The 23,481-nt window shown below is 40.0% G+C and overlaps 1 long non-coding RNA gene across 1 annotated transcript in view; it reads left to right on the top strand.

Moving 5' to 3' along the window:
* The first annotated feature begins 2,954 nt into the window (after positions 1–2,954).
* LOC149818647 (uncharacterized) overlaps positions 2,955–23,481 on the top strand; it is a 57,341-nt gene continuing 36,814 nt past the window's right edge. The window contains exons 1-2 of the long non-coding RNA XR_016427329.1: positions 2,955–3,185; positions 7,216–7,395. This is a non-coding gene — a long non-coding RNA (uncharacterized LOC149818647). The remainder of the gene's footprint in view (positions 3,186–7,215; positions 7,396–23,481) is intronic.

Here is a 23,481-nt window from a genome sequence, read left to right as displayed (position 1 = left end):
TCCTATAATCTTCTCAAATTTAGATATGAATCTCGAATCCATTTTTTAAATTTTTTTGATAGAAAACTTATATTTTTAATCATTTAAAATTTTAAGATCTACAGATTGGCGAACATGATGGGATCGTTCGCGTGATCTGAAGATCGAAGTTGCCAAAATTCTAGCATTGCGAGGTTAGTCACTATTTTTGGTACTTTTCGAATCTGGATCCACCTCAGATCTAAATCCAGCTTTATTTTATGTTTTTTTATTTTCTCGTATTATCGCAATGACAAAGCCATATCTCTACGCTCGTAGCTAATTTTTTTTTGTTCTTATATTCGTTGAAAAGCAGACAAATGTGAATATGTTTCAGATGTCCGACCGGTTTTCAGATTCTGTTTCAATGGCCTCTGAAAATATGCATGAACATTAAAAAATAATTATTTCGATGACTATTTTTTACAGAAAATACATGTTCCTTTATCTGTATCTCAATGATCTAGTAATGAAAACTTGTGTTTTAAGAATCATTGAAAGTCTGAGAATCAAGTTTAAATTTGTCTAGTTTTGAACTAGAGCTGAAAACCCCTCTAGCGTTTTGTTTTTTTCGATTCAAAATTTGGCACTAGTATTCCTCCTATGTTGTGAATCTGTGTTCATGGATGCTTATCTCCCCATCCGGCTGTCAGATAGTTGCGATCTCAGTGGCGTTTGAAAGATAACAAACTCCTCTTTCTTAATTATTTTTTTATTTTGTTAGATTTTTTGTACACTGAGCTAGAAAATAGGTTAGAACATATGAAATAAGGACAATAATGCCTATTCAACACCTATTTTTAGGACCATTCCGGGGCTTATTAGTTTCTAGCATGCCTTACATCGTTGGAAAGATAATTATATTTTTCATCTTTTCTCTATTTTGAGTTTTTCCGAATTCCACATTTTTGGGTAAAAAGTCAGTAGCAATTTCTATTAAGATTTTTTGGAAAACACCTTCCTTTGGGTGGATCAGATCCTATTTTCTTTTAAGTTTTGAAGCCCCAATTCCTGAGACCCGTCTTTGCATCCTGATCTTGTGTGTTTTTTTGACATTTGGACCTGGGTAGATCTTTTGGATAAGATCTATATCTAAATACAAAATCTAATTCATCTTTATTTTCCCGCATAAAAAATGTTTTGGATGGAAAACCATAGCGTTTTCTAATGTATTTTCTTTCATGTTTTTCCTAGGTAAAGACACTAGGTAGATTTTGTGTTCTTGCTTTTATTTATGAAATAACATGCAAAACCTTATTGAAAATTCACGTCATCTACATTTTCCTAGAAAAATATCAAACTCTCAACAAGTTAGAAAATCATTTTGATTGAAAACAAATGCATGTTTCATCTATTTTTTCTCATTTTTATATTTTTTCATAGGACTTTGATTGTAGAGACTCTGATTTTCTGTCTTGGTTTTCAAACCCTCCAACCCGTCCTATCATTTTGGATCTTTGGATCTCTCCACTAGTACTAGAAGCCATCAACTTAGGTATCTCTCTCAAATCAAAGTCTGTTCTCTTTTTTATTTTGTCGTGAGACTGATGCCTAGTTGTCGACAAGACCCCCTTCTCTAGGGGACCCTTGTTTGACTTGTCTTGGCAAAGCCAAAACAATAGATAGTTAAGCACCAACACAAGTTCGACATAACCTTGGCTTAGAGTAGTTGTAACCCTTAAGTAAAGAAGCATTCAAACACGATTATGCTAAATCAACCTCCACCAACTTCACATTATCTCTGTCTTTGGATTCTTCTCTTCTAGAGAGAATCTCTAGCTTTGATTAGATCAAATTTTTGTGTGTGTCAACTACTTTGTTATCAGCTGAGTTGCACATACTTGATAACAAAGAATGGTATCTATTGACACCAATTTTTTTTATTTTATCAACCAATATAAAAGTTAGTCACAACACTTTAGAGTCCACTACGGTACTCATCAGAAATGAGATGGTTTATTCACATTGCAAAATATTTCAGATGTGAACTTGAAGTATCCTCACTTGCAAGGATCCGTTTGGCATAAGGTTGATCAGTACTTTGGGCACAAATTTTTTAAATAATGAGGGAAAGCCCTTTTTATAAACCCTTATAGTGAATTAAATCAAATTTTGAAGCATTTTTGCCCAAAACTCGCTCTCTCTTATTTGATTTTCAAAAGTACATCCTTTAAATATTTTCATTAAAAACAAGTGGTTTCAAGCTTTTCAACCAAACAAAAATCACTTCGACACGTAACAAAAAAGTTATGAATGAAATAAGTTTTAATTTCAAAAAAATGGTTTCAAAGTATGACACAATTCAAGTAAAATTTTGACAAACCAAATGGCTGATTTTAACTCTGAGCCCAAAAGAGTTTCCAAAGAAAATGATTATCTTTACAGCTCACTAAACCATGCATCGATATGATAAATAATTTGAAATACGATTAAAAGACAAGACCTGACAAGGTTGTTGCGGCAGCACAAATACTAGTATTCCCGCTAGATGCTGGTAAGTTTGGACCACAAGGCTTAAGGATGACAAGTGTGTTTGAATAACAAGATGGCGGAATCCATCTGGATCTAAAATCAGATCCAAATAAGCTAGGAATTTTGTTTTCACCATAACTTTTGATCTAACATTCTGTTGAGGTGATTTTTTGTTAGCTTATCGTGTCGTCTTTAATTTTTCTTTTGGATGAAAGTTTAAAACATCATTTTTAGGCCAAAAATACATTTGAAGTGAATCTAATAGTTTTGAATAAAAATATATATTTGAGAAAACAAACATTTAAACAAAATCTATGAAATAATGATTGGTCAAAATGGGCATGTCTACAAAATATATATATATATATATATATATATATATATATATATATATATATATATATATATATATATATATATATATATATATATATATATATATATATATATTCAAGAAACTCTTAAGGGGACGCAGAGGCAACACCACAGGCAACAATTGCCCCCCAACCCCCCACCCCAGATAGGCAGAGAAACCTTATCTATGTTTCCGTTATTCAACTCCACTGCTTCTTCTAGTGACGCGTTTTATGCTGAACAAGTCCGATGGGGTGCACTGCGAGCATCATGAAGCTCAACTCCCTATTCTTTAAATTCTTCTCGGAAGAGACCTGACTGATCGAAGTCTGCTTCAAACGGTAAACTCTTGTTACTTTTGCACAAGCTTCAGTCTATATATGCTATTTATTTATGCTTTTATAATAGCCAAACCGCGTACAATTGCTCGATGTTACAAAGGGCTGATAGGTATCTGCTATTATCCATAAACCATCTCTCTCTCTCTCTCTCTCTGCATCATTAAACATATGGAAGGCTTAGGCTAGACCCCAGATGGTAGTAACGATAGAACTATTTGAGGTAGCTTCTGTTTATTACGGGTTACTGAAATAGAATCCTCAATATATATGTAGCCGGACAAAATTAGAATTTTGAGGAAGGACTGTAAGTTGTTGTAATAATTTCTTACATGATATATCTCGATCTAACAGTCGTATCAGATAGGTGGCGCTGATCTCTTTTAGATGTTGGAATTTTGAAATCGTTAACCAAAATTTATCTGGAGGATGATACTTTTTTTTTTCTTTTCTTTCTTTCTCCTTTTGAGTTTTTGTTTGCAGTATACAGAGCTTGCATGAGTTACCCATGCCTGTTTCTATAAGCGATATGGAACTTGCGATTCTGTGTTCACAAAGGTTCCTCATCGTCCTATTTATGTTCATTGTTTTCTGTCACGCCCTCATGATTCTCTAACCCTAATATGTAGATCACATCTGGGGTCAGATATAAAAGAAGTTAATTTTTTTTAAAAATACATTTTTTTTTCACTAAGAGGTTCCTCACCACGAGGGTAGTGAACATTATCCCTTCTTTTTGTGAAATTGCCAGCATTTCTCGGAGTTATTAATTTGTTGCTGTAACTAAGTATGGTAAATGAATGTTTCTTCAAAGAAAACTCTGGTAAACGAATGAAGATGTTCTTTTATTTGTTACCTACCTTATTTCGTTATCAACATATGCAAAGTATAGGCTCGAATTCGTTTTGAATTTTCCTAAACTCGAGCTTAGGGTTCTTTTGAAAAAAAAAAAAAAACTCAACCTTAGGTTCGAGTTGAGCCAACAAAGCAAATTTGAAGTATTCAAGCTCAGCTGGTCATTGGTCTCATTTACCAGCACAACTATCACATGCATATAAATAAGCAAAAGAGGAGACCCTCAACACGAGGCACATGCATGTGCCATGTTTCATTCGAGGACATCTGCATGTGAAATATAAGCGTTATATTTTTTTTTATTTATTTGAGGCCGTAGGCAGTCGCCTCAACCACCTCTGAAAGCTATACACAAATTTCATCTCATCACCTTCACAATGGCACAATGGACACCCACACAATGGTCGACAAGCTGTAGTTACAGGTGAGAAATTAATCATGTCCTTCAACTAACAGTTAGATGAGAAGTGAGCCTTGTAAGGGAGGATGATCGTATTCGTGGGCGGGCAACGCCCAAGGTTTTCCACTTCCTCCTTCAAAGAGGGTCCCAGGGTTTATGGTAATAAAAAGGACACCGAATTTGAATTAGAAATAGCTTTCAGGAAGAAAAAAAAGTGGTCCCACCCAAATATGGCAGATGTGGAAATTAACTAGCCCCCATAAAAGACGAACGCTGCAGACCTGACATTTGTCTACAAAGAAAACGACCTCATTTATTTTACGTTAAATAAGTGAGGTAGGACGGTGAGAAATCGCCATCTTTATTTGTCGTGGACCCATAGCAAGAGTGTATATACTTTGGGAACTTCTTTCTCCTCACGTTCTTTTCAGTATGTTCATAGCTTAAATTAGACCTGGAAAAAACTAGGCCTCAACCCACTCACCTCATTTGGACCCGAGATGCAGGACAAGAAACGATGATGGAGGTGGGGGATAAAGATTAAAATCAAAACCCATGTGGAGATGGAGGTGGGGATGGACTTACGCTTTCTCCTGCCCCGCTCCGTCCCCGATCTCCGTTTGTAAAATAACTAAAATGCCTTTAGGGATGGCAGTGGACCACAGAAAAACGAGGCCCCGCTACGCTTCACCCCGTTTAAACCAGGGATGGAGGACATGAAATGAGGATGGAGGCAGGGATGGAGGTTAAAATTAAAAAACCATGCAAGAATGGAGGCGGGGATTGAGGGCAGAATTTTGAGATGGGGGTGGGAGCGGAGACCATGTCCCCGGCCCCGCCCCCCATCCACTACCATTCTTATCTTAAATGTGACTCTGGCACAATTTCTTCGGTCATCCTAAAACCAACCTCATCTCCAAGAATAATTCTCTTACCGTGACATGACTAAAATTTTTTGCCTAGTAAATAACTGAGAATAACGTGTACGATGTGAATTGTTTTTTGTGTTATAGCAGACACATGACTAAAATTTCTTGCCTAGTAAATAACTGGGATAAACATGTGTAAGATGAGAATTGATTTTTGTGTTATAACAGACATATTTAAAATTTTTTGCCTAGTAAATAACTGCGTGTGTATATATATATATATATATATATATATATATATATATATATATATATATATATATATATATAAGAGAGAGAGAGAGAGTCGTGTTCAAATAAACACTTGTCCTTTGTCTGACTGTGTTTCAGTGCTCTACTAATTTCCGAACACGTTTCATGTTTTTCCATGGGTCAAAGAAGAATGTATCTTTGAAGTTTTGCACAAGGCCATGGAATCAGGCCAACGACCTTGACTACCCTCCATAATTTTCGACGTACGTCACATCAACGCGAATTGCGCTAGCTCCCTTTCTCCTGATATATATGGTAATTCCGTTTGTCCATGTCCATGAAAAAGGTCGGTACGTTCCAAAATCCAAACCCAAACCCACCACCACACCTCTTCCTTTCCCTCATGACAGTGGAAGTGGATGGACTGAAACGAATCACTTCAAAGTAACTCAAACTGGGTTATTGCACCTCCATTGCCTTTTCTTTTAGAAAACTCATCTGCCCCATTTTAATGACCCAACACGTTCCAAAACCAACCCAAACCAACACAATATTTTTTTCCAGCATTCAGTATACTCCCAATTCCTACTCAGAAACAGACCCAATATTTTGATCTCACTCCCTCTATCCATCCCTATCTAAGCCTTCTCTGACCTAATTCACAGAGAGCCATTATCCTTGTGAATTGGGTCAAGACCAAACTCATTGTCATTATGGATCCAACTTAAGATTTAGACTAAGCCTATTATCTTCAAACTCGACCCTGAACTAGTCTCAACCTAATTCAAGCTCCATAGCCAGATTTAGTAGTGGAATGAGATTCAGACCAAGCCCATCATCATACAAGCTACTTAAAGCATAGCCCAACATACGATCCATTTCCGAACCACATTCAAACACAAGAAGTCCTACACTCAAACTACCCTCGACCCTATAAGCGAATCAGAGTTTGTGCATGCAGTGCTGATTTTCCTTCGGTTATATGGCATCACAAGATCACTTGTGAGGAACAACAGTTGATGCAGGGCATCTAGAAGACACGTTCAGGGAAGATGTATCATCGGACCCGAACGCGCATCACAAACATAAGATGAAAATATATCTTTAAATGTTGGCACTTCTGAAGTTATCGGATTTTGTGTTGGCCAGTCTCTCATCTCCAGAGCTAAACAGATTTGATCTCATCCCTTTTTTTTGTTTGATCTTATTTTAACGTCCTTTTTCTTTCGGGTTTGAAAAATAGCCAATGGTCTGTTTGGGAGTGAATGCTAAGTCATCCAAATAGAAATATCAAAACATGGAGAAAAAATATATATTTCTATTCCTTTATTGTTATTGAACACTGTTAAAAAATTCTATTAGAATGTGTTAAGATCAGCTATTAGTCTCTGCATTTTATTAATTTTCTGCCTATGCATCAGAATTTCGGTTTGAAACTGAGTCAGCCTGCATCTATTGATCTAGCGTCATTCTGCTGAAACCCTGTTCACACTGGTTCATGCTGAATTCATTCAAAGTCCTGACTAGACTTATTTCAGTTGGATATAATTGGTTTCCTTGATAGATTTAAATTTTGTTTTTGAATTAATATTGGACTTCTCATGTGGGTTGAACAATAGCTGGGTTGTTTGTCTGATTTAAACCCATACTGAAACAGGGTTGGAGATTCTCATAGTCCCCCGTGTTTTGACATCAATACTGGCCGCTAGTGGAACCAATTTTGGAAACCACATCTATTTGCTGTTGAGGACTGCATATGTTTGATTTCCTGCATTGCTGAATACCAATTCCGTGTTTCATCATTCGAATAAAATCTGTTTCTGCTATCAGGAAATAGGTACGCTTATTTCTCAAAATCATAAACAGTATTGAGAATGATTTTGTTTCCGTTCTGTTTAGCGATTCAAATCTGATTTGGTTTGGACTGTTATTAACCCCTGATATTTTCTCTGCATCGCATGCTTTTTTAATTTATTGATTCTTGTTTAGGCATTTCAGTTGTTAAACTCCAATCGAAATTGTGCAGAAATCGCGCTTAGGCTGGTCCTACCTTAGCGCTAAATACATCTCCGCTGTAGATTTATCCCTACTGAATTTTCTGTTTTGTTTCGGCATGATCAAATTGAAAATTGTTTTATTGTTGACAACAAATCCAGATTTATTTAGCGTAAATTTCCAATTTTGCGTAAGCTGGACATGATTTTCATGATACAAGGGCCTTTATTGAGCTTTGGATGGTTTCTGACCATGGTGCAATTAGATTGACTTGGAGGGAAGGTTGTCCGGCCAGCAGGGGTTCTTTCATGTTTAAAAATTGGTGGCTAAGAAATGAAATTTTAGAAAAAAACAAGGGATTGTGGATTGCAAGGCAAGAATTGAAATGTGCGGTAGTAAGAGTTATAAGAAAATTAGATTTTGCCAGAAAGAATCTTATACGATGGACTAAGGACTTGGATCAAACAAAATTTCATCTGATACAAAGGTGGGAAGAGGAACTGAAGCAGGTGCAAGTAAACTAGATGCAAAGAGTGCGGCCCAACTAAACTCACGGCAAACCTAGTGAATCAATAATATTACAGAATGAAGATCAAGGGAAGAGGAAAGGTAGAAACAGAAAGCCAAAGTTGATTGGCTAACACATGAGGATACAGATACTAAATATTTTTCATGTGTTTGCCTCCTCGTGGAGAAGGATGGACAAACACTTAATATTGATGATCATTTATATCAAGGTGATGACATCATGGAATGACAACTTTGTTGTTCCGTTTACAACTTTAACATGGAGACTCTGAGGATGGACATAGACATGATGGCGTTTCCTCTACTCTAACTGAGGGAACGACCTCATCAGAGTAGGAAGGAATATTTTCATTGGACGAAATTAGGAAGGTTGTTTGGGAATTTCTCTGGGGCCTGATGGATTTCCAATCAAGTTTTTTCGATCCATTTGGGATTCATGTAAGAGAGACTGGATTAAGGTATTTGCGGAGTTCCATTGAAATGGGAGATTGCCACATAGATGGACCGTCACTGAACCGTTTCAGCGTGACAGTCTCAGCCCAAACAACGGACTATTAACGCAGTGACAACAACAGGTGTTGGTCGCTCTGTTAGTAGGCGAATCTGATCACCAAAAAATACACAAAACAACGTCAGGCATTACACGATGGGAGTGTGAGTTGCTCGAGACAGATTTGAGGCACAGTAAATCACCAAGAAAGCGTGCGATAATAGTCAATAAATTAACCAGATTTGCTGGAATTGGGAGAAACGCACAATGCTTAGCAATTACACAAAATGTGCAGGGAATGTTTGGCAGCAAACACTATGATGCTACACGAGTTCAACTACGATTTTCAGTCACTAAATTTCAGCAAGGAAATTTCAGCCAGCGTGACACATATAACCATTGATAATGGTGAATGAACTACAAGCCCAGTAAAGGGACAGCAGCAGCAGGGACACACCACGTCTTACCTCTCCAAGCTCCTCTTGCCATCAATCACGGTTCAGGTTTGTCACTTAACCCACAAGATTCAAACCCTCTAAATTTTGGATGTTTTCTTCTTCAAGCCTCAAGCTTCTTTCAAACTTTTCCAGAATAGCAAAAAACCCCGTTCACATTTTTTGGAGTCTTTAATGGGGGAGGTTGAGGCCCTTGACTCTCATTGGTCATGAGGGAGTGAGAGTCCCATATTTGAAATCTTTGTCTTATTCAACTCTTTGTCTGACCAATGAAGAAGGCTGACCAATGAAGAACCAAGCCAAGAGAGTGGATGGGTCAAAGTGGGCGGCACCTCCGCCCAAGCCCAATGAGGTTTGAGGGGAGATGGTTAACCACGGCTGGCCATTTTAGTGGCCACCTCCCTTATTGTTTGTTTGAAAATTTTCGTTTGGCAAATCTCCAGGGCAGATGGATTTTCAATTGAGTTTTTTTGATCCATTTGGGATTCATGGAAGAGAGACTTGCTTAAGGTATTTGGGGAGTTCTATAGGAATGGGAGATTGCCACATAGATGGGGCCAACCCTCACTTATTATTGTATCAAAGGACCAGAGAAGTGACATATCAAAGTTTAAACCCATGTAGCTGATAAACACCACCTTGAATTTAATGACCAAGGTCCTCATTAATAGGTTCAAGAAGGTACTTCCATAAATAAATTTGCTCTTTCGGAGAGCTTCCTTACTAGGAAGGAGACTACATGACTGCATCGTATTGATACATGAAGCCATGCATAAAATTCATGCTTTTAAGAAAAGTGTTTTCCTTTTAAAGATTGAATTGAGGAAGGCTTTCGATACTTTACATTGGCCATATCTTTTCAAGTGTCTTGAAAGATCAGTTTTTAGAACAAGATGTAGGTCTTGGGTAAGGGTCATTCTCTCTTCCGCTTCAATATCAATGAACATAAATGGCAAAAGGGGACAGTTTTTTCAACCCGCCAGAGGTCTTCGGCAAGGTGATCCTCTTTATTTTGGCTATGCAGGGATTTACGAGCCTCTTACACGAAGCAAGTGCACAAGGTTTGTTTAAGGGGATTAAACTCCCAAACATCCCAAACTTTTTACACTTTCTTTTTGCAGACGATATCATTATCTTTGGAGAGGCATCAGGGGAGAACTTTAGCTCTCCATGTCTTATCTTGCGATGCTTCTAAAAATGACAGGACTTTAAATGAACAGTGACAAAAAAGTAAGGTAATTATTTTCAATGGTGAATCTTGGGGTTAAGCGATTTGGCAACTTGTATATTTTAATGTGGTAGGGCCGCTTTACCTATCAAATATTTGGGCATCCCATTGCACTGGGGACGGGAGTGTTTGAGAATCATTACCGCTTTACCTTAGAATGAGTCTCTCTTAGCCGACTAGCCTATAGTGAATGTAACAATCTCAACCCCTTAAAATTTGTCTAGTAAAGGCAAGTAGCTGGGAAACCTAGTCAAGAAGTCATCCTCGCATTCCTATGTGGCTTCATCAGGCCTGGAATCACTCCATTCAATAGGAATTGTGACTTGTCTTCCATCCACTTGCCTCCTTTGCTTGCTGAGCACTTGAGTTGGACTTGATTGAGAAAGCTCGCCAAGCTTGGAGAGTTGGGCTATATGAACTGTTGCTTTTCCATAGTATGGCTTGAGACATGAAGTGTGGAACACCGATGAACTTATGCCTCGGGAGGAAGATTAAGTTTGTAGGCCACACCTTACCCACCTGCTCTATAATCTTGTAGTGCCCAAATTAATCATGGACTTAACTTCTTGTTCTTAGCCCATCTCTAAGTCAACTGCTTGAGTGGTGGCAATTTGAGGAGCACCAGATCTCTCACCTTGTAGTCATGCTCCTTGTGGTGTTCATCATACTTTTGCTTCAAATAGCTTTGGATATCCAATAAGTTTTGCTCGAGGCACTTCAAAAGTTGGTCTTTTGCAATGAGAGCTACATCAACTACATTACTTCTTTCACTATCTCCCAAGTAGGTAGGTTGCCTCAAATGGTGTAATGTAATTTTGGTGGTCATTTGATATCTCGAGTTCTACAACCATTTGTCCCATGGCATGTAGTGGCCATTTGCTTGGGCCAATCTCCAATGAAGGCCCTTAGGTAAGTCTCTACGCATCGGTTGAGCACCTCGCTTTGCCCATCCATTTGTAGGTGATATGTGGTGCTTATGTCTAGTGTTGTTCCATCAAGCTTGAAAACCCCCTCCCAAAATGCACTAACAGACTTGGGATCCCTATCACTTATGATAGATAGCGACATACAATGGTGCTTGAAGACTAGCTCTATGAACAAGTTGGCTACCTACCTCCTTAGCCGTGTAGCAGCGTGTGTGAGCTATGAAGTACCCATATTTGGATAGCTGGTCTACCACCAGAATGATGCCGGTATTGCTACTCACCTTAAGCATCCCATCAATGAAATCCATGCTTATGTCCTATACTTGCCCTAGAATAGACAAAGGTTGGAAGAGACCGGCTGGAGCCGTGGCTACATGCTTAGCTCTTTGGCTAGAATCACAATTCTTGGCACAACTTTTAATATCTTTGCGTATGCAAGCCAGATGATCTCTCTTTGAACTTGGTAGAAAGTCTTGGCATATCCTTCATGTCCAGCCATTGTGATGGCATAGAGCTGATACAAGTTGTTGGGTATAAGTTGGGATCTTATTGGGGTGAAGATCTGTCCCTTAAACATGATAATTGACCCATGCATAGAATACCCCGGGTGATCTTGTGACCTTGGCTTGATTTCTTGAATCAACTTCTTAGTCTCATCATTTTGTTGATAATCCCTCTTAAGTTCATCAAGTTAGAGAAAAGTGACTATAGAAATATGATTCTACTGTCTCTCTTCTTGAAATGGCATCAGCTATAAGATTTTGTGCTTCCTTGTGATGTTGGATCTCAAAATCATAGCGACACCCATTTGTGTTGGATTGGGGTGGAAACTCACTGATCCAACACATGTTTCAGTCTTCTATTTTCTGATTTTATGATGAAATGGTGCCCCATGGGACAAGGCCTCCACTTAGTCACGCCCATGATGATAGCTGTGAATTTTTTTTCCATTAGTTGAGTGGCCTTTCTTTCTTTCAGCAATGACCTTGCTAAAGTAGGCTATTGGGTGACCTCTTTGAGACGATACAACCCCAACACCCAATCTATAAACATCATTGTCAAGCACAAATGTTAAGTCTGGTAGAGCGAAAACCAGTGTGGAAATTGTTTTTCTTAAGAAGCTTTTGTATGTGGGTTACTTATTTGAGAATAGCCCTACATGAACTTCCGATAATACCCGGTGAGTCGAAGGAAAACTATGAGTGTTTTCAAGCTTTGGGGAAGTGGTCAACTCCAAATTGCATCAATCTTGTTCAGATCCATTTCAACCCCCCTGGAGGTAATCACATGACCTCTATCCTCTCTTGGCCAAAACTAGAGTTGGATAGTATGACACACAATTGGTTCATAGATAGCAGCCCCAACGTGACCTTTAGATGTTCAAAGTGACTTTCGATGATGTCAAGATGAAATTCCATAAGTGGGTGGGGACGAGATACACCGTTCACAATGACTTGAAACGTGGTTGGCATGTTGTTGAGGCCGAAAAGAATCACTACAAATTCTTAGTAGCCATCATGTGTATGAGAGGTCGTCTTATGGACATCATTGGGAGTCATTCTTATTTGGTGGTATCTCGACCTAAGATCGAATTTGGAGAAATAAGTTTCTCCCATGATGCTCATCTAACAACTCATCAATTACAGGTATTGGATATTTTTCCTAAATAGGGATGGCATTAAGGGCCTGCTAATCAATGCAAACCTTCAAGACCCATTTTTAATTTCACCAATAATACTGAGGATAGCTGCTCTTGGTCGGTTGACTTTGGAACGTTTCCTTGGCCAATCTCTCAATTTCATCTTTTTGGATTTGGGCGTACTGGTAGGGACACATATTAGCCAGTTGGAAGCCTGATTTGATTGGGATTTGGTGATCATTACTCCTCATGGGTGGGATACCTCTTTGGCTCTTCAAAAACCATTATGAATTTTTTAAGAAGTCACTTAATTCTAAAGCTAAATTCTTATGAGCTGAATTTAGGCTTCTATAATCTTCATTACAAATATTTGGAGTTTACTCTTAGCCTTTTTTACTATTTTCTTGCAACTGACTTCTTATTAAAGGTGATTCCTCTTGGGATTCAATCTCAACTCTTTGGTCTTCATGTTTAAAAAAACATGTTGAGCTAGAGTTTTAAAATCCCATACTACACTTCTTAGGGATTAGAACCATTGCATCCCAAGGACCACATCAGCCACCTTGAGAGAAAACAAACATATCAACCCAGAAATTATGACCTTGGATATTGAGCTCCACATTTAGGCATTGACCCATGCACGCTTGGATCCATTACCCACAACCATTAACCTCAAATTGGTGTTAGGGGTGGATCTCACAACCCACATTTTGGTTGTGGACACACAAAAAATTGTGTATGGATCCAATGTCTAAATGCATGGACATGGGTGTATTTTTGGGCTTCCCCGTGACATGCATATATTGGGGGTATCACTACCTTCTTCTTCGCTTTCACTTTCTACAATGTACATATTGAAAGATTTATATTTGTGGCCTTTTTGCTACTTTTCATTACAATAGTAGCACAAAGGCTTCCTTCACTCCTTCAGCATCTTATACCTTATTAATGTGCATATCATTAATTGGCCATTGTTGGGTTTTGTTGTTCTCTTTTGTCTGCTCCTTGGATGCCAAACTGAGCCTCTCATCATGCTTGGAAGAACTCATTCCCTTGCTAGTAATGTGTCCAAACTTAGAAGAGCTAGTTGGTTGGTTCCACCTTGTGCTCAAGTGTGTTTGCTTGTCTTCAGTAAATCTTGTTAGCTTGTAGTATTGGATGATGTTTATGGGTCTAGCTTCTTGTACCTTAAGCATCATGTATCTCTTAAGGCCAGCAATGAAAGTCTCAATCAAAGAGTTTATCAACTTCATTCGAAAAGAATCTACAAATGGGTTTGGTATGGGTTGTCGACCCATTGAACATTGGCCCATTGGGCCAATGGGCTGGGTGAGCTGCTCTTCAAACCAAAGCCCGTTAAGAACTGAGCCAAAAGCCAGTCCATTAATAAATGGGCCGGGCCATCTCCAGGGCAGGCCGCAAATAAAACCCGATGGGCCGAGATCTAAATGGGCATATGCAGAGCAGGCTGGCCCGATGCCCACCCCTAATCTTATCCAACCTGACTAGGCTAGAATCTACACCATCTGCCGTTGGGGCTCACAGCTGACGGCCCATACCTCAAAGATGGTGGGCGATCAGATGCAGCCGCACACTAAAAGTGTGCAATTACCATGCACGTGACCCTCCCTCTAACTTGCATGTTTAAATTTTCACACTAAAAGCTAATAGGATCGATCCACTTTCGCTAGGTTTAACTTCATCAATACCAAGATCAGAATTGGATCGTCATTCCATTTTGACATCCAAGTCAGATCTGAATATGAAACTGGATTTTCTCTTCAAAATTCCTTCTATGCACGTTATGCATAGAAGGAAACATGCAAAAGAAACAAGGTGCACCCATACGTGATTCGATCCATCAAGTTCTTTCCCACACTTGGGTCAGATTTGCTACTCACTTGATAGACTCGTTTAGAAGAAGTGGATACAACTCCGGCGGAATCCGACCACCTGCCAGCTTGGCTGTCCGTTTTGACCAGTCCGCCGGTCGGCCGGAAAGTAACTTCCGTCGACCGGCCAAAGTAAGTACCGGCAGTGGTCATCTATCGTAATATCCGAAACGGGAATTAGTTACCAAGGCATTTCTATATTGGTTTGCACAAGCAGTTAGGGTTAGGGTAAGAGTTTTCTCCGGTTCAGGCTTAGCTGCAGAAATGGCGGTAGAATTGCTTCATCCATCGTTCTTTAAATGAAATAGGTATGTCTTCGTCTCAATCCGATCCATCAAGTTCTTTCACCAAGAGGGGCTCCACTTGTTTGGTAGGAGCTGCCATTGCACGTCAACTTGTGTTGGAACGTTGCAAGTTCAAAACCCAATTGTAACTGGTGGGGATTGCCTAACCCCCAGCTTGCATATCTATAAGAAAAGTTCTTTCCCACACTTGGGTCGTTGCAAGTCACTTGATTCACTTGTTTGGCTGCCACACTGCCCTCTCCTCTGCCAATTCTTCTTAATTTGAAACTTTTTGAAATTCTACATTCTGGATTATTATATCTTCAATTAATGCTAATGATGCAGTAGTAAGAAGTAATAAAAGACAAAATAAATCATAAAGAAATAGTGGAACAAGGTAATGAAAAACTGTTTTTTTTCTTTTTCATCCAAAATAAAAGGATTAACGTCAAGTTTTTCATTCCTCGTTTCCAATACTATCATCACCAATCCAATATTCATCTCCATTATGGCCAGCCATGTGGCTCCCACTGCTCACCTTATCCTTCACTTTGTAAAACGAGCAATCTATGGCTATGTTGGTGGGGAAGGGATATGTTTATCATTTATGGTTGTCTTTCATAATGCAAAGGATCGGCCAACCCGGTGGTTTATGTCTTGAACGTCAGTTCATTGCATACTTGGTATTTGGCTCTAGAGTCGAGATGGTGGCTAAGACTTGGTTGACTTGCCTGTGTCTAGAAGAATCCAATGACTCCTCGTGGACTTGCACACGTCCCCTCGCCATTAAAATATAATTTGACCGAGGTTACTCTTGAGTTGAGGCTCAACTGTAGACTGTATAATATCAATTTACCATGTCTACTATTGACTCCTTTTTTCATACTGATTCGGAGTTGCACTGGGCTGGGGAACAACAAATTGGCAAGGCAGGCTTGGGTGCATAATTGCATCTTATATGTATGGAAACCGTGGTGACTCCTCGTCACCCTGTTCCCCTACTCGTATCTTAATTATCTTTATTTAAAAAAAAAATATGAAAAACGAATTTCTTGCATAGAAATGATATATAGTGATTGTAAACCACATTCATCAAATCAGGAGAACTCCGACCACGAGCTAAATCACGTCATCCGACCAGGAGCACAATCACGTCGATGCTCTAACCCCGGGAGACTTGGCTGTCCCGCTCTCTCAAAATAAAAACAACGAGAAGTTTCTAAGGAATTTCTAAAGGGCCCCGATGGAAACTTGGTGAAGGGGTTAGGGTTAGGAGTATAATTTTGTTCGATTCAGGGTTCGCTGTAAAAGTTCATCTATCGCTCGCTAGATCGCTCGCTGAAGGAATGGGTATGTCGTCGGCTGATAGCTCTGTGGGGATCCCTCTCGAGATCGAGAAGCAGCAGTTTCCGAATTCTCCGAAGGAATCGCCCAGTTCGGGCAGTCATGGAGCGAATCCCAATCAGTTGCACGGAGGGGAGGGATGGGAAGGATGGGCATTTGACAAAGCATGGGCGGCACTCAACGTAGGGTTGTGCGTTCAACTTGGTGGGATCGGCCCCGACGATTTCGCATCACACCGCCTGCAAGCCTCCTTGTACACGATGGTAGCTGGTACAGCCTTTCTGCTCCCGTCGTTTGTGCTGGTTTCGGCACTTTCGTGCCCTAGGTTAGCTCCCGGAATCCGCCGCCAACAAATACTGACGGTCTCCACCATCTTGGCGGGCGTTGCCGCCTGGTTGAAGCCCTTTGTGTCCTCCCACTGACAAGACGGTACCTCTCTCTCTCTCTCTCTCTGCCTTACATTTGCATGTACGGATAATTTCTCACGGTTGGTTTTCTTTTTATTAAAAGAAAAATAAGTCAGATTGCATTAAAATAAGAAGATACAGTTTTGCTGTGCTCAGATTTGAAGCCAGCGACAGAACTAGCTGATCAGAGATACAATAATACATAGTCACAATAAACCCTAGTACATACTTATGAATTCCACTATGTCAGCACCCCAGTAAACGCTCAAGTCCTGAGTTTCAGAAGATCCAATAGAAAGTACCTATGAGACTTTACCTGAAGAAAGGAACCAGATAAGGTGTCTACTACGTTTCTTTGAAGAAGCATAAATAAAAAATTCGCCAAAAGCAGCCCTCCAGTGGGTGTGACAGAATCCATAAGCCTGAGAGGCTTTCTAGGGTTGCACCTGGATGGCACAGAGAAAAATAGATGTCTGACAATCCGTACCGAAGAGAGCAGTGAAGAGCAGATTGTGCGTGTTTGAGTTAATCTTTGTTTGGTGAAGTTGCAGTCTCCTTGGTCCCAGATCGCATTAGCAGCTGCCTCAACCTAGTTGTCGTGCTTTATCGTGCGATGTTGCGGTAGTCCCAGTTAGAACGGAAAGGATCCCTATCCATTTTAAGGGTGGGGAACAAGAGGGTAGTGTGTGTTCGCCCCCGAAGACGGCCGTTAGCTACATCACGTGTTCGGGGGGTCTCGATGAGCGCCACGTATGTAACCACATGGGGCTTGTATCTCCATGTTTGTCAGCATCAATTAGCGTTGGAGACCGGTGCGGTTACAAAGACTTAAGTACCCTTTCTTGCTATTCTCGCCATGAAATGATGGTTTAAGAAAATAATACCATTTCTTGCTATTCTCGCCATGAAATGACGGTTTAAGAAAATAATACCCTTTCTTGTTATTCTCGCCATGAAGTGACGGTTTAAGAAAATAACAAAAATGTCCTTCAATCAAAAAAAGGGAAACGATGGTTCAAGAAAAAGACAAAAATATCCTTCATCCAAAAAGTCGAGGATGATGTTAACTCTTCACAGTCTAAACAACGAAACAAACCTGAAACGTTCTTTCTTTCTTTTCCGTTTGAAATTTCCATCGTCATCTTCTTCTTCCTTCTTCGTGAAACACTGTATTAAGAGAGGCAAAGAGTCGACGATCCGATGGTGATCATCATCCTCTTTCTGCTAGCAGTGGTCAAAATGCTGCCCTCGTTCAGCGGGCAACCGACTACGGCGGTCCCTCCTCCACCTTCGAGGGACACCTACAACAAAATCTTTCTCCTGTACACCTACAACGGAGTCTTTCAAAGTACAATCTGTCTACCCCTACGTCGACAATACTTTCGATCAGGGCTATGCCTTCCAAGGCACCCTGACGCTACTCAACATGGGCGTTTACACCCTTAAGTCTTGGTGGGCATTCGTCAGGTTCTGGCATCGCGAGGTCCTTATCTTGACCTCTAATGTCGTGCTCGCTGACAGGACCCACCTCCCTGCCAAATCAATGGCAAATCGCTATGCCATTTTTGTAAATCGATATATCGAGTAGCAATTTACGAAAATCTCACAGCGAAAATAAATGTCAAATCGCTATGCGATTTTTGTAGCGATTTAAAAAAATTTTGTAGCAAAAATAAATAGCAAATCGTTATGCAATTTTCATAAATCGCTAAATCGCGCAGTGATTTACAAAAATTTCGTAGAAAAAAAAAATTAGAAAATCACTAAATCGAGTAGCGATTTATGAAAGTCGCATAAAGAAAAAAAAAACAGAAAATCGCAGGAAAGGGTGTTACAAAAACCTCAAGCAAGAAACAATTGAAGAAAACATATCAAACAAAACACTTTATTGCTCTTTTTCGACAGTTACACGAGGGAAAGAAAAGAAAGAATTTATACATTCCTTCCACCACCCCCCCCCCAAAAAAAAATATGATAGTTACACGCACGCCGGGGGGAGCCCCTGGACTCCCTCCTGTAAGGGCAAAAACTCTGAATCAGGCTCCATAACTTATCAAGTTGAACCATGCTATAGTCAGTGTGCAGGTCAGTCGATGCTTGATGGAGTAGTGTAGGATCATATGATGGATGTGCACAGAGGCAGAAAGAAAAGGGAGAGAGAGAGAGAGGGTTGATGTTCATGGCCTTCTTCAGGGGGGGTTCCTTTCTCGGATAATCCTGCAGTGCAGTGATTGGGTCTTAAATAACCGTCTTTGGGGTACATAAGTCTTTGCGACCGCTCTTTTTCTAGAATCATCATTTTATGGCACCAATGGAGGAAATGATACTTAAGTCTTTGTAACCACACCAGACTCCGACGCTAACTGATGCTGACAAACATGGGGATACGAGCCACACATGCTTACATATGTGGCACTCATTGGGACCCCCAAACACGAGATGTAGCTAACGACCATCTTCGGGGGGGGGGGAGGGACACATAACCTGCTTCACATTTTAAGGGAACACACACCCATCCACAACACATATGAACACATACAGACCCACACATGAACACATGCACACCAACGCACACACACCATGCACATGTCATGCCAGAATAATGTTTTGGATCCATTCACCACCACTATTGCAAAATTCATGAAAAATTAAAGCCCAACCCTTCCATATGCCATAACCCCCCTTCCACTTATAAGATTCAGACCAATTCCATGGCCAACCCTCTAGCCCATATTTTTTCAAGAACGTGGTAGCTGTTAAGATAGACGCCTAATTAGAAGGATGCTTTTTTGGAAGGATGATCTCCTCTCAACGACCATTGTTTATCTCTGTCATGTTATCCTCATCTCTTAAAATGTTTCTTCTTTATGCCTTTGTCTCGTGTATTATAAATGTCCTGTACCTCTCCTTAGTTGGTAAGCAAATATACCAAAGCAAGCTTCCCATGGATGTAGGCTGTATAGCCGAACCACGTAAAATTCCTGTGTTGATTGTGTCTTCCTTCCTATGGGTGTCTAAAAATTGTAACAATCTCGACAGTTACACCAGATAAATCGTAACCCGATGTTGCATGTAAATCTTGACATAACGAGTCTAGAAATCACTACATGGTTTTGCCTATAAATCGTGGCATAGCGATTCCTATAAATTGTAACAAGGGTAGCAGTCGCACCGTGTAAATCGCTATATGAGACTGCATACAAATCATGACATGGTATCAAAGTGTGCAATCTGGGCAGATTGACTGTTGTTCTTCAATCTCAAATCAGCATCCCTTATTCTGCATCTATGGCCAGTGATGGGAGCAACTCAACAAAAATCGGGACTCAGGAGAAGAACCCCGGTTTGAAGATTACTATAACCCTCTCAACGAAAGCAACTATCTGCCATCACTACAAGAAAACTGTTAATTAGCGACAGAAATTTGCGACGGATTTTTTCCGTCGCAAATTTGCGACAGATTAGCTAGAGAAAACTTTCTTCATGAATCCGTCGCTAAGTAGCGACGAATTAGCGATGAAAGTTGTTTCATCGCTAATTCATCGCTAATTAGCGACAGATTAACGATAACAATTTTTTTCGTCGCTAATTCTCAATACAAGAAAACATTTTAGTGAGGGATTTAGCGAGGAAATTTTTCTGTTGCTAATCCGCCGCTAATTAGCGACGGAAAAATTCCCTAGCGACGGATTAGCGACGAAAAAAATCCCTCGCTAAATCCCTCGCTAATTTTCGATTTAAAACGAGCGCGAAATTTTCCCTCTCTCCCCGTTCGAAATTTAAATCGACCACACTTGATTTAAACTGACTTCGATGATGCAGAGTGATCGCTGTGCAAGTCAGTTCATGGTGGGTGGCGATGATGCAGAGTGATCGCTGGAGGACGGCGACGCCGGAGAGCACGGAGGACGACGACGCCAATTCACGGATGACGACGATGCCGGTTCACGGAGGATGATGACGCCGGTTCATGAAGGATGCCAGAGAGCATGCCGGCTCACAGAGGACGGCGACGCCGGTTGATGGAGGACGATGACGCCGGTTCACGGAGGACGGCGATGCCGGTTCACGGAGGATGACGACGCCGATTCACGGAGGACAGTGACACCGGAGAGCACCAATTCACGGAGGACAGTTTACGGAGGACGGTGACGCCGGTTCATGGAGGGCGACGACGCCGGTTCACGGAGGACGGTGATGCCGGAGAGCACCAGATCATGGAGAACGATACAAGTCCGGCGATGAGGCAGAGCGATCATTCTGTGCAATGCCTGTCGAGCGCGGTATAAGTCTGGCTTATCGCTGCCGGAATACCGCCCAAAAGAGATCAATTTTATTTTATTTTTTTTTTTAAATTTAGCAACAGATTAGCGACGAATAATGTCCGTCGCTAAGCTGTCGCAAATTAGCGATGGAATTAACAATAGATAAGTTTTTTCGCTAATTAGCGAGCAAAAATTCATGATGGCTTCTATCTATCGCTAATCCGTTGCTAAACAGTTTAGCAATGGCTTAGCGACGGATAAGCGATGGATATAGTCCGTCGCTAATCCACGATTTTCTTGTAGTGCATGATCCAAGGCAACTACTCTCTTTCCGAGCAACAAAAGAAAGCTTGGCCACATCATAGGTAAAAATCTTAAACCTAATATGACTGATGTCACATATGATGATTGGCAATTTGTCGACCATCTAGTTATAGTTTGGCTTCTGAATTCTATAGAAACAAACATAACAGAATTCTATTTATTTATTGAATCTGCTATGGACTTATGGAGTGCCGTGAAAGATCTTTATAAACAACAAAACAATGTTGCTAGAATCTATCAACTCCAACAGCAAATAGCCCAACTCCAGAAAGGAGATAAGTCATTCCATAGTTATTTGAACACCCTAAGAGGAATGTGGGATGAACTTCGCCATTATCGCCTCATCACCAATAAGGTCAACATGTTGAAACAAAGAGAGGAGGAAGATAAAGTTTTTAAAATTCTTGTTGGATTAGGTCAAGAGTATGAGAGCATTTGTAGTCAAATTTTGATGACTAGTACGTCTCTTTCATTAAACACCATTTGCTCTATAATTCAAAGGGAAGAAACTTGCAAAACTGTTATGAGGTCTCAACAAAAGACTGAAGATGAGACCCATGATAGAATTGCTTATATAACCTCAAATCTGTGCGGTCCTAAATCTGAAAGCACCAATTATCAAAATTTAAGTGCAGTCATTGCAAGAAGACTGGTCACACCAGAGATCAATGCTGGGAGATTCATGGAGAAAAAATTAAAAGAAAAGACGTCTAGCCGCCAATATAGATGACCTTACCAAGCTCCTTCAACAACTAACTCATTCAAATCTGGCCATATCAGCTTGAAACCATCAACACAAAAACAAAGAAGAAACTCTAGGTACTCCTCTAGCCTATAATGCTATATCGTTCTCCACCAAATGGATTCTTGATTCTGGAGCCACAGATCACATGACAGGTCAAAATACGTTGATTGATGATATTACCCTAGGAGCCAATAATCTGGTCCGCATTGCTAATGATGCGCTTGTGTCGGTTCAAGGGATCGGTCATGCCTCCTTCTTTGAAGGAAATGCTAAAGAAGACGTGCTTCTGTTGTCCAACTTCCTTGCCAATCTTATTTCTATCAGCAAAATAACCAAGTCATGTAATTGCTTAGCTATTTTTTTGGCTAATCAAGTTGTGTTTCAAGATATCTAGAGCAAGAGGGTGATTGGTAGAGAACAAGAGTAGAATGGACTATATGTCTTGAAAAATAACCCTATGAGTTTTAATATGCAGAAACCAAGTAACCTTCACAGACTATGACATCAAATACTTGGTCACCCCTCAGACAAAATCTTGAATATTATGTTTCCATCATTAGTTAGAGACAATACTTCTTGTGATGCATGTCAATATGCAAAGCAAACAAGAAATTCCTTTAACATGTTTGAAAGTCGATGCAATAAAAAATTTAAGCTTGTTCACTCAGATGTTTGGGGGTCAGCCCCTGCCACTTTTTTCTTAGGATTTAAATATTTCACTACCTTTATTGATGATCACTTCTGTGCCGTGTGGATTTATTTTCTAAAGTACAAAAGTGAAGTTTTAAAAGCATTTAAGAATTTTTGCTCCATGGTTCAAACTCAATTCAGTGTCAAAGTTAAAAGGTTAAGATCTGATAATGGTGGAGAGTATATAAGTGAGGCCTTTAAAGAGTATATGGCTCAAGAATGTATCCTTCCTCAGAACACCTACACTGGCACACAACAACAGAACGGCGTTGCCGAAAGAAAAAATTGGCAACTCCTTCATGTTGCTCGTGCTCTCATGTTTCAAAGCAATGTTCCCAAAGAATCTTGGAATGAGGTTGTGTCCACCGTTGCATATATTCTCAACTGGATACCGAGCTCTGTTATTGAAAACCAAACTCCCATGAAGTTGATCTGGAGAAGGGAAATGTCTTTAGCTCATCTTAGAAATTTTGGGTGTAAGTGTTTCGTTCATATCCAAGAAGGCCCACGAAGCAAATTAGATAAACACACTCTCAAATGTGTTTTTTTGGGCTACTCCACCGTTAAGAAAGGTTTTAAATGTTATGACTCAAAAAACAAAAAGCTCTACACATCTAGAGATGTATAGTTCTTTGAAAATGAGACTTATTTTCAAAAGGAGAACAGAGATGAAATTCAGGGGGAGCATGTAGTGAAGAAAGATGCCATTCT

The sequence above is a fragment of the Nuphar pumila genome, chromosome 13 (genome assembly GCF_984573655.1).
Source record: "Nuphar pumila chromosome 13, dmNupPumi1.hap1.1, whole genome shotgun sequence".
NCBI lineage: Eukaryota > Viridiplantae > Streptophyta > Magnoliopsida > Nymphaeales > Nymphaeaceae > Nuphar > Nuphar pumila.
The sequence above is the reverse complement of the archived record's forward strand: the minus strand, read 5'-3'. Positions and strand labels throughout refer to the sequence as shown.